Genomic DNA, 10,386 nt, shown 5'->3' with positions numbered 1-10,386 from the left:
TTTCTCTTTTTCTATTTCGCATTTCTTTTTATTCGAGCAAAAACACTGTTGACGAGTTCCGCACAAACAGACGTTATTTCTCCAACTTTCCACTCTAGTTTACCTCAAGGGCTTCAAGTAACGCAAATGTCCAGACCCGGGGGGGGGGGCACTCGATTTCAAAACGACGGCATGTACCAGCATAAAAGTGGCTTTCAAAATCCCCAAACACACCCTTATAGGCAGTGTATCCAGCTAAAAGAAGACCCTTGTAGTGCACTCTATCAAAAATACACCCTTACCGTGCATTTCAAGGGTCTTGAAAACTTACTCTTAAGGGCGGCACGTGCCGTGGTTCGGACCATATGAGTGCTTTACCCTTATTCTGGGTTTCCAGAATACGAATCTTATTTAAAATTTTCCAGTCTTTGCCTCGGTCTTTGCAGGGTTAAATTCCTTTGTTGAGAATCCTATAAGCTTCATTGCAAATGCCGAATTCTTTCCTTCTGAACCAATTTTGAAAGTGGCATTTTCTTTCTCAGATTTCAGTAAAATTGAAGATTCTGGGTCAGTTTAGCGAATTTCAGTGTGAAATCAATTTTCCTCCGTCTGAAATGAAAGTATTTGATTTTGAGCACTTTGAGCTGATCATCAGGATGGTCGGTCATTCGATCAGCCAATCAGGATGCAGAACCATATCAATTATGTACTGCCCGGGGGAGTGTTACTTGTGCAAAATTGGGTACGGGGACGTACCGCTGGCCAGGGTCCCTTTTCTAGGCTCTGAGATATCTGACAGCGTCCCAAATTGACTAATCTTTTAAATGTGTATCTGATTGGGTCGATTTTTGGTTATTTTTGACAATTTCAGGGTGAAAATTAGAAAAATTGTTCAATTTTTCGTGTGCAAACATTCATATCTGACAGGGTAAATTTTTCAAACTCCAGCGGTATGTCCCCATCGGCCATCAAGGTCAGTGCCCCCCCCCAGAAGTAATGCAAGGATGCTTGCTTAGCCCCTATAGATATTCTACTGCTCGCAATAATTAGTTTTGACTAAAATTAGTTCCCTTAAGGTAAATGTTAGGAAAATTTCGAACATGGAAACTGCTCTTAATATTTTTTCACTTAGTTGCCGGACCATTTTTAGTCAAAAAATCTTCATTCCTTCTTCAACTTTGTTAAAACTTGTTTAACTGGTTTTCTGTTATTTTTAAAAACCACATCATAGATCGATTTTCGATAAAAAAGTGTTTTTGAAAATTTGTGATGTCCATCGCTCAATTCATGCGACTGACAGACCTCTTTTCTGATTGGCTCTTTCTCAAATCCTCGGAAGATGATTGGATGAAAAATTGATGAACTTGACGCTGATTGGTTGCAAGAGGATAGACCCTTGAATAATTTTAGTTTATCAATATTTTATAAGGTTCTCTCGTTTTGGTTTTTTTGATTTTCTCCTCGGACTGTTTTGGACTGTGTTATAGACCACTTGAAATTAGATATTTACATCCCTTCTGTTGACCTACCAAATGATTTTCCCAAATTTCTGTTCGTAGTTATTCAAATTTCTAGCTCTCAAAAAATTCACTCCCTTGGAGAGCCTGACTCTTACTTTTTACTTGTTACATTGGGCTCTTCCAGAAAATGTTCGTACCCATGTACGAGGTGGAGGTGGAGGATATAGTGTCTGGGGTAGTGAAAAATCCTTAAAATTTGCCGCGTCTAGGGGTAAACTTGCACTGTTTGAGGGTAATTTTATGTGTCAAAGGGGTTAGTTAACTAATGCTTGTCCGGGGGGGGGTAGACCTGCTGTCTGGGGGATCAAAAGTCAGAATGTTCGGGGGGTAAATTTCCAAAAAGTATTATATCTTCCACCCTCATATTCAATTTTTCTCTGGAAAAACCCATTAGACGGTGAAAATTTAAAATCAACCTATATTTCCAAAGTTTAGCTTTTCGATCGACAAATCAAACTCGATCAAAGTCAAAGCTATTCTATGCGTACAAACTTTCGCGAGCAAAAACTTTCGTGAGGACGAAAAATCGCGAAATTCACGACTTTAACTTTCGCGAATTTAACGGAAAAATATTTTTCGCGAGCATAAACTTAAAAAGTGCCACAAAAGTTACAATTTACTTAAAGCTTGAGGTTTACAGATTTTCTATTTTGTCAAGAATTTTTCACGAGCATAAACTTTCGCGAATGGCCCTTCAGAGAATTTTTAAAGACATTTACATTCGCGAAAAGGGCCTAAATTCGCAAAAAATCGCCGCGAAAGTTTCTGCTCGCGAAAGTTTGTTCACCTAAAGTACTTTTTATCGCTTTCTTAACCACACCGCCAAGTATACAAAGTTCCAACTGGCTTGATGTTACATTCCACTCCATTTCCTGTCAAACTCAAATTTTCTTTCTTGTGATGGGTTTTATAATATTTTTATTGCCTTGCAATGATTCTTCAAACGAGGTGATTTTGCATCAAAGACGTCGCCAGCCTTTGAATGATTTCCCAAAAATATTTCAACGCTCTGTATTTTTACTGAAATGGACAAAGTATAGGAAAGTATTTCTACTGAGTTTGTTACTCTTTATTGCTCGTTTTTGGCATAGCAACCGTTGACTTTCAAATCCAAAGGGCTAGAGGCGAAACTTTATCCCTTCTCAGGCAAGAGAAATTGAAGCCACTTATTTCCCATCCAAAACGTGCATAGAACGCACCGTAATCATGACGACGGATTGTATCTAGCGGTTCCTTTGTTTTGGAGGACTACATTTCTTAAAATTTAGCGATAGATTTTAGTTTCAATCCGGCGTTTGTGTAAAAACTACGCGCGGGCGTTCTGGATTCCCATCCAGGAATCTTGCCTTTAGCCCTTCGAGCTTGAAACTCAATGATAGCAACCACTTACTCTGCAAATCAATTGTGGTATTTTATGAAGATTTTAAGCCAAAGTAAGAAAACATTTTCCAAAACTGACCTTGGAAAATACAGTGTGTCCTGAAAAAAAGTATCGAGCTCGAACATGATTCTGAGTAGAAGGTTGTAGCCTGGATAGATGATTAGGTACAATGAAACAAAAGGAGTTAATTTTTCATCTATTTCTTATTGCCTCTATGGTGTAATAATAAGCAGATATTGTATGGCCTTTCATTAGTTATTGTCAAAAAATATCTATCTTCTTTCGAAACAATCACATGCGATTACGTCCCACAGGAAAGACTAAGGTTGGCCCCCTACTATAATTATTGTAAATGTAAAAAGTTAGGTTAAATTTTCCTTTTTTAGTGATCTTGTGTAAACGATAGGATTGTCTAATTGTTTAGGCACACCAAGTACTTCATTTTTTTGAATTACAGTAGTAGGTTATCAAGAATTTCTTCTCGTCAACTTCTTGCATGGTTTTAGATCAAATAACAAGTGACATAACAGGCGAAGTCATTCGACAGCAGATGGTTTGCTAATAACTATACTCTTCTCATAATGATAGATGCTTAGAGACCTCTGCGGTTAAACAACACGAAATTTTCACCACAAATAGTTTCAGTTTATTCGAGTGTGTGCGGTCGGTTGGCAAAATTAATCGTTAGGTAATCTTTTCTTTTCGATCTTTTAATTAGACTGATGTTTTATACAATAGCGCTCCGCAATGCATACGTCATAATTATTACTTTTCACTTTTTTTGACATTTGTACGAGTTGCAATCCCACAATTCAACGCGGCTCAATTAACGTGCAAAAGAGATTAGCGCAAAGGTTGATGGGATTGGAACTCGTACAAACACATCGAGAGTAATGATTATGTCAAAAATAAAATATATTTTTAGATTCAGCGTGGTACGCTATTAGATTTCTACAGGTAAATGCGCTGATTTAATCTTCTACATTAGCGTATTGTTTTAGTTATTAATTTAGTTAACCAAAATTATGTCATTTTACATTCAGTAAAAATTTGAGCCCCTTTTTTGATTATACTGATGGACGTCAACAAAGGGACTGGGTTCGACTTGGTTGGGTCTTTTTTAGCACGATGGTGTCATCATGAGAAAGAGCTCAAAAAGTGTGATGTTTCATAAGAGATTTTTTTAGTTTGTGTGGAGAAATTTTTTTCAAGCGTGATAACGTGATCATAGAATTTTATTTTGGCGTGATTGCATGTTCAGTTTTCACAATTCATTTGGGATTAATAAATATGAAAATATTTCTGAAATGATTTTCTTATTTAAAAGAGATCGTCTCCCGGGCGTACCCCACAATGACGTCCTGGCGTAGCTACTGTTAACAAATTGTTAGTTTATTCCTGTAGTGATACATACTCTAGTCAATTCTAAATCATAGAAAAGTCTGGTTTTCACCGTTTTTCAGAATTTACTCATAGGGGATGGAAACAAAGTCAATTTTCGGTGGAGCTGGGATTGTGTAGGATATTTTCCCCAGCTTGGACTAAATTTTGGCCAAATTTTTCGGTGGGTAGGGGGTCCCACTGAGGTCTATTACAAAGGGAGGGATGTATTTAAAATTCCGGTGAGAATTACGAATTCACGAATTCACAGTACTTTCATTTATTAAATTTATTTAATTTAATTGAATATTTCGATTTTGGAGCTTTTGAGTTGGTCCAAGCTACATTCTCAGTTTATTGAAACAATTTGAGTACACACACACCTCCGTCAGTTGGCAAAGGTAGAGCAGCCTCGACTTCTTTTAGAAGAGCAGATCAATCAGATGAGCAAAAGTTGGAGAAGCTGAAGCACTTTCGCGCCCTTTTTTTATGGCGCGCCAAAGCGGAAATAAATACTATCTTTCATTTCGCGGCACTATCTTTCATTTCGCAGCACTATCTTTCATTTCGCGGCACTATCTTTCATTTCGCGAAACTATCTTTCAGTTCGCGACACTATCTTTCAGTTCGCGACACTATTTTCCCAAAAAAACATTATCTTAATTGAAACAATACTATATTTATTATGGAAGCGGAGAAGTGCCATCGAGAAAAAAATATTTAATTTTAGAAAAAAAATATTTAATTTTAGTAAGAAAAATTAAATTTAGAAAAAATATCAATTTAGATTAGAGAAAAAATTAAGTTCACTTCAGAAAAAACTGTTTTTAGAAAAAAGTTTTTTTTGGGAGAGCCTGATTCCGTGCATGCTTACAACCAAAAGTCCACCGTCTGATGAAAAAAAATTGAAAAAAGAAAAACTTTTTGGCCTGATTCCTCCCGGGCCACACACTTACTTACAACTTTCGTTTTCATACTTCCTGGATTTTTTTTTGGATTTGACTTTTGTTCAGACCAGATTATTTTTTTGCACATCACATAGATGTCAATCCACAAACAATTCAAGTTGACAGAACCGATATTATGCTCAATATTTAATACCTTTTATTTATTGGGGAAAAAATGTCGAAGTTTTATTTCGTCAGGGAAAAAAATCGTCACCTAGAGGTATTTTCTTTACTTTCTCCCGACCAAAATTTCAAATTCGTCACTTTTCCCCGACCAAATTTACAACTTAGTTAGTCACTTTCACATGACTAAACTGTCCAAATGAAATGGTTTTCTTCACTTAGCTCGAAAATAGATCTTGTAATTCGACGTTTATAAAACACTAATTTTGGTTAATAAAGGTGTAAAAAATTTAGATTTGAAGTTTGGTTGGGGGGAAATTGAGTAAAAGTTTTTGGTCGGGAATAAAAAAATCGGTTAAAAAAAGTTTTGGTCAGGTGATGAAATGTTGGGAATAAATTTTGTTGGGGAAAAATTTCGTCACCCCTTCAAAATTTTCGTCACTTTCCGCTGACATTTTTTCCCATAATAACAACGTAGGTAAAATTTTTTCTGATTTTTTGCATAAAAGTAGAGTATCATAAATAGGTAGGTAACGGTTGCGTTAGATTTCGGTAACAAAAATTGCGAAAAGCGCTAAAATTAAAACCCGCGAGAAGTAGTTCCAATTAATAAGGTATGTTTTAAGGTTTTAATTTTTTTTTCTAAAGTAAAATTTAATTTTTTTCTCTAAATTGATAATTTTTGTAAGTTTTATTTTTTTTTACTAAAATAAAATTAAATATTTTTTTCCCAATTTAAATTTATTTTCCTAGAATATTTTGTTTCTAAATTTAAATCGTTTTTCTAAAATCAAATATTTTTCTCTGAATTCAAATTTATTTTTCTAAAATTAAATATTCTTTTATTCTAAAATTAATAATTTTTTTCTGAAATTAAATATTTTTTTGTCGATGGCACTTCTCGGCTTCCATAAAAAAGATAGTATCCCGTAAAAAAGATAGTATTGTTTCAATCATGGAGGTATAAAGAAACAGGAGAAGTATGCTATTGTAACCATGCTCGCCCTACGATTAAAAATATTACGAGGTATGCATGCTCATAATCTCACATATCGTGCATTTTTAATGAGCTCATTTGTTGATAGGTAAAATCTAATTGGCTAACTTAAGTGTTGGAAATAAGATGGGACAAGATTCATTGTTTCTGACATTGGTGTAAGAAAATATTTGGATTAAAAAAGGGCCTGTAAACTTTGCAATCCTTCATCAAATGACAAGATTTTTCGATCAACATTTTCTTCAAGGTGAACTCTATTGCTTAATACTTTCCTCCAAAATTCTCCAGCGACTTTTTGTCTACAAATTGGGTCTGAAATTGTGTGTGTTTATAAAGAACTTTTCATTTTCTGGCTTGAGAAAATATCTTTTCAAAAAAAAATTTAATGGATGACAAAATTGAACGCAAACTTATTTCGTGGAGCTAAATTTTATTTTATTCTCGTATATTAGAAGGCTGGAAATCTTCGATGCTGATAGTAAGAATGTTCAGAGCAAACTTGAGTTCTACTAAAAAGTCGTATTTCATCGGGCGAGCCTAGAATTTCTTTTGATTTATTACATAAAAAAAATCAAAAGACTTTAACGACCAATTACCGACAAATTCATCTCCTGTCTTTCTTTATACCTCTATGTTTCAATTAAGATAATGTTTTTTTGGAAAGATAGTATCGTTTTAAAAAAGAAAGTGTCGTTTTAATAAAGATAGTGTCGCGAAATAAAAGATAGTGTCGCGAAATGAAAGATAGTGTCGCGAAATAAAAGATAGTGTCGCGAAATGAAAGATAGTGTCGCGAAATGAAAGATAGTGCCGCGAAGTGAAAGATAGTGTCGTGAAATGAAAGGTAGTGTCGCGAAATGAGAGATAGTATTTATTTCCGCTTTGGCGCGCCATACTTTTTTACCGCAAAAAATGATATCCCGGACAAGAAAGTTTGGTAAGTGGCCGGCCAGTCTGGAAACGGTGCACAACACGCCGAATATATTCGGCGTGAGAGTGATTACTTTTGGCGTAAGGAGTGGAAATAAAACAAGATATTGGCGTAAGTCAGAGCTTTTCAAGACGAGAAGAGCCCCGCCATTCTAACGCCCGATCTCATTACGCTAGGTATAAACAAAACAAAACATTTTTATTGACAAGAATACTAAAAAATAGCAGTTGAAGGCTAAGTTTTATTGATTTAACTTATGCCTTTCTTACTAGAACTACCAGCAATATAATAACCTAGAAAATATATCAAATTTTGAGCAACTTTTAGACGTCAGAAGATCAAATATGCCAGGGCTTTCGGGGGCTTCGCCCCCAAACCCCCCTGCAAATTCGATCGGCCGTTGTTGCGGAACTTTTTTAGTGTGCACCTCTGTTTAAACAAAAAATGATTCGGCGTGGCATTTGCATTTTGCATCGTTTCCAGACTGGGTGGCCGGAGAGGTCGGAGAAACCGGCTTTCCTGTGTTTGATGAATGGTTTTTCCTGTTTTTGACACAGATTTAACAACAAAGTCACCTGATTTAAAAAAAATTCCAAAATCAAAACAAAGATGGAAGATGAATCGCACTTTGAATATTGAATTGTCAAAAAAGTGACATAACTTTATGGGAAGTGTCGGTATGTTCATCTTTGGTATACTTTTTTTTGTCATACAATTTATACTTGAAAAATGTTAATTGATTGTTTCATTCGTGCCAGTGGTTTTTTCAGTTTTGTTAATCTGAAATTTTTGCTTGGACACAGTATTGGGCTATTCCATTTTTAAACCATACAGCCAGACGATGTCAATCGAACGGAATCGAACGAAAATTCCAATCGAATCAATCGAACGCAATCGAACGCAATCGAATGATTGCGATTCGATTGCCGAACGCAATCGAATATCAATCGAACGTAAAATTCTGGGTAAAATTCGATTGATTCGATTGATATTCTATTACGTTCGATTGATATTCAATTACGTTCGATTGATGTTCGATTACGTTCGACTGCATTCGACGGGTGGTCGATTAAATTAGATTCCAATTTACCTCAATTCCTTTGAATTTCGAGCGCCTCTTATTAGGGAGGTTAAGTATCGCGATACGATAGATAAATCAACGCAACGAACGGGCTTTGACACACAACTTGCAGTAAACATGTGGGCCTGCATGATCTGCATTTTCTAGAATCCAGGCTAAAATGATTCATATCCACAGATATCTGTAAAGCCCGAAGGGCTAGATTTGCAGCTTTGTTCAAAAAGTGAAGCTCATCTTTGGAAGGATTTCCTACCAGAGTCACGTGACTAAAATATGCAATTTCACCGGTTTGAGAGATGTGAAATAGCGTTTGCCGCCTAATTTTTTTGATCTCGCGCTCCGAAAACAATTAAAATGCTAGATCCTATCCATCGGCACGAAATTTATAAAGTCAAATTTTAGCTTCACTTTTTTTTGCTGGAGAAAGCTTAAAGCCGCAAATCTAGCCCTTCGGGCTTAGATATCTGTGTTCATATCATCTCGTTTAACTATTCAAATGTTGAACGAGAATCAATGTTAATCAACAGAATCAATTAGTCGAACCAGTCGAATGCATAAGCCAACCGAACGTAGTTGAATCAATCGAATCAATCGAATACATTAGTCAATCGAACGCAATCGAATCAATCGAATCCAGGCACTAATCGAACGCAATCGAATCAATCGAGAAAATCGCGGTAATATTCGATTGGCATTCGATTGCGTTCGGCAATCGAATTTCAATCATTCGATTGCGTTCGATTGCGTTCAATTGATTCGGCGTTCGATTCGTTCGATTGACATCGTCTGGATACAGGGGTATTGACGAACTTTTCCAGGGGGGACTGAGCCTTGATTTTCCAAGTGGCTTTTGGTCAATTTCAGATTTTCCAAGGGGGTTATTAAAGGTTTCCAGGGGGTTCTCTCCTCCTAAACTGGCATCAATAGTCACTTTCCAGGCCCTTTTTCACAAAATTTCACTTTCCAGGGGTGTCGACTCCTAATTTCGAGGGGATAGTTTGTTATCCAAAATTTCCAGGGGGGTTAGTGAAAAAAGTTCGTCAATACCCCTGTACAATTTTTTTTTGGAATAGCCCATTTACCGTAAGTTGGTCTAATATCGACATCCCTCGTCTAATTCCGACACCCTTTTTTAGAGACAGGAATAATATGAAAGCTTGAATCACTGATTGAAAAAGAATAATTCCTCTCTGACCATTAAGCAAAGAAAAACAGTTTCAACATTTCTATCAATTTCAGCTGATCAAAAGGGTGTCGAAATTAGAGGATGAGGGATGTCAACATTAGACCAAGTTATGGTACAGACCAGCAGGATGATGAGCAGGGCGGGAATTGGAGGGGGAGGGGGAGGGGCCATCATTTTCATTTGCACGCATAACAGACAGTTTGTTGTCAGTCAATAAAATCTTCACTTTCATTTAGTTTAAAGTGTGGCAAACAAGATGATTAAAATAAGGGGCCCATCGATTTTCGATTTGGTATAGTAGTTGATTGTAGTCGACACCAGTCTTCCGACTTCCTTAAGTCCGGTGTAGAAATTGTCCGGTGGGAAAAAAAAAATTTTCATTTTACACCAGACTTTCACGTGTCCGGTGTTCGTTAAGTCCGGTGCGTCGGCAGGGTCCTGTCGTTTGGTTTGGGAGAACTTGACAGCCTTTTGAATAACTAATAACTCCAGTCAGTTAGTCACATTAGGAAATCAAGCTTTCAGAAAAAACAACATCAGTCATCTACAGGATGTATTTACTGTAAAACAACAAGGATGAGAGTTAGGGGTCACTCACAAATCGATTTTAGGTTAGAAAAACGTCAATTGACGTTTTAAAAGCTGAACCACCCACCTACACCCAAAAACGTCAAACACGATATCCCCGAAAATCAATGAAAAACTGCCTTCATCGCTGTTTTCGTCAGCCATCTTGATTTTCACTACGGCTCGCATATTTTAATTTTTTTATTTGAAAAAAAAAAGAAACGAGATAATTTCTAAACTTCTCCACAAAATTCCCGTAATTAATTATCTCCGTAGTATGTAGCGACAGAAATA

The sequence above is a fragment of the Clytia hemisphaerica genome, unplaced genomic scaffold, assembly GCF_902728285.1.
Source record: "Clytia hemisphaerica strain Z4C2 unplaced genomic scaffold, Clytia hemisphaerica genome assembly, whole genome shotgun sequence".
NCBI lineage: Eukaryota > Metazoa > Cnidaria > Hydrozoa > Leptothecata > Clytiidae > Clytia > Clytia hemisphaerica.
The sequence above is the reverse complement of the archived record's forward strand: the minus strand, read 5'-3'. Positions refer to the sequence as shown.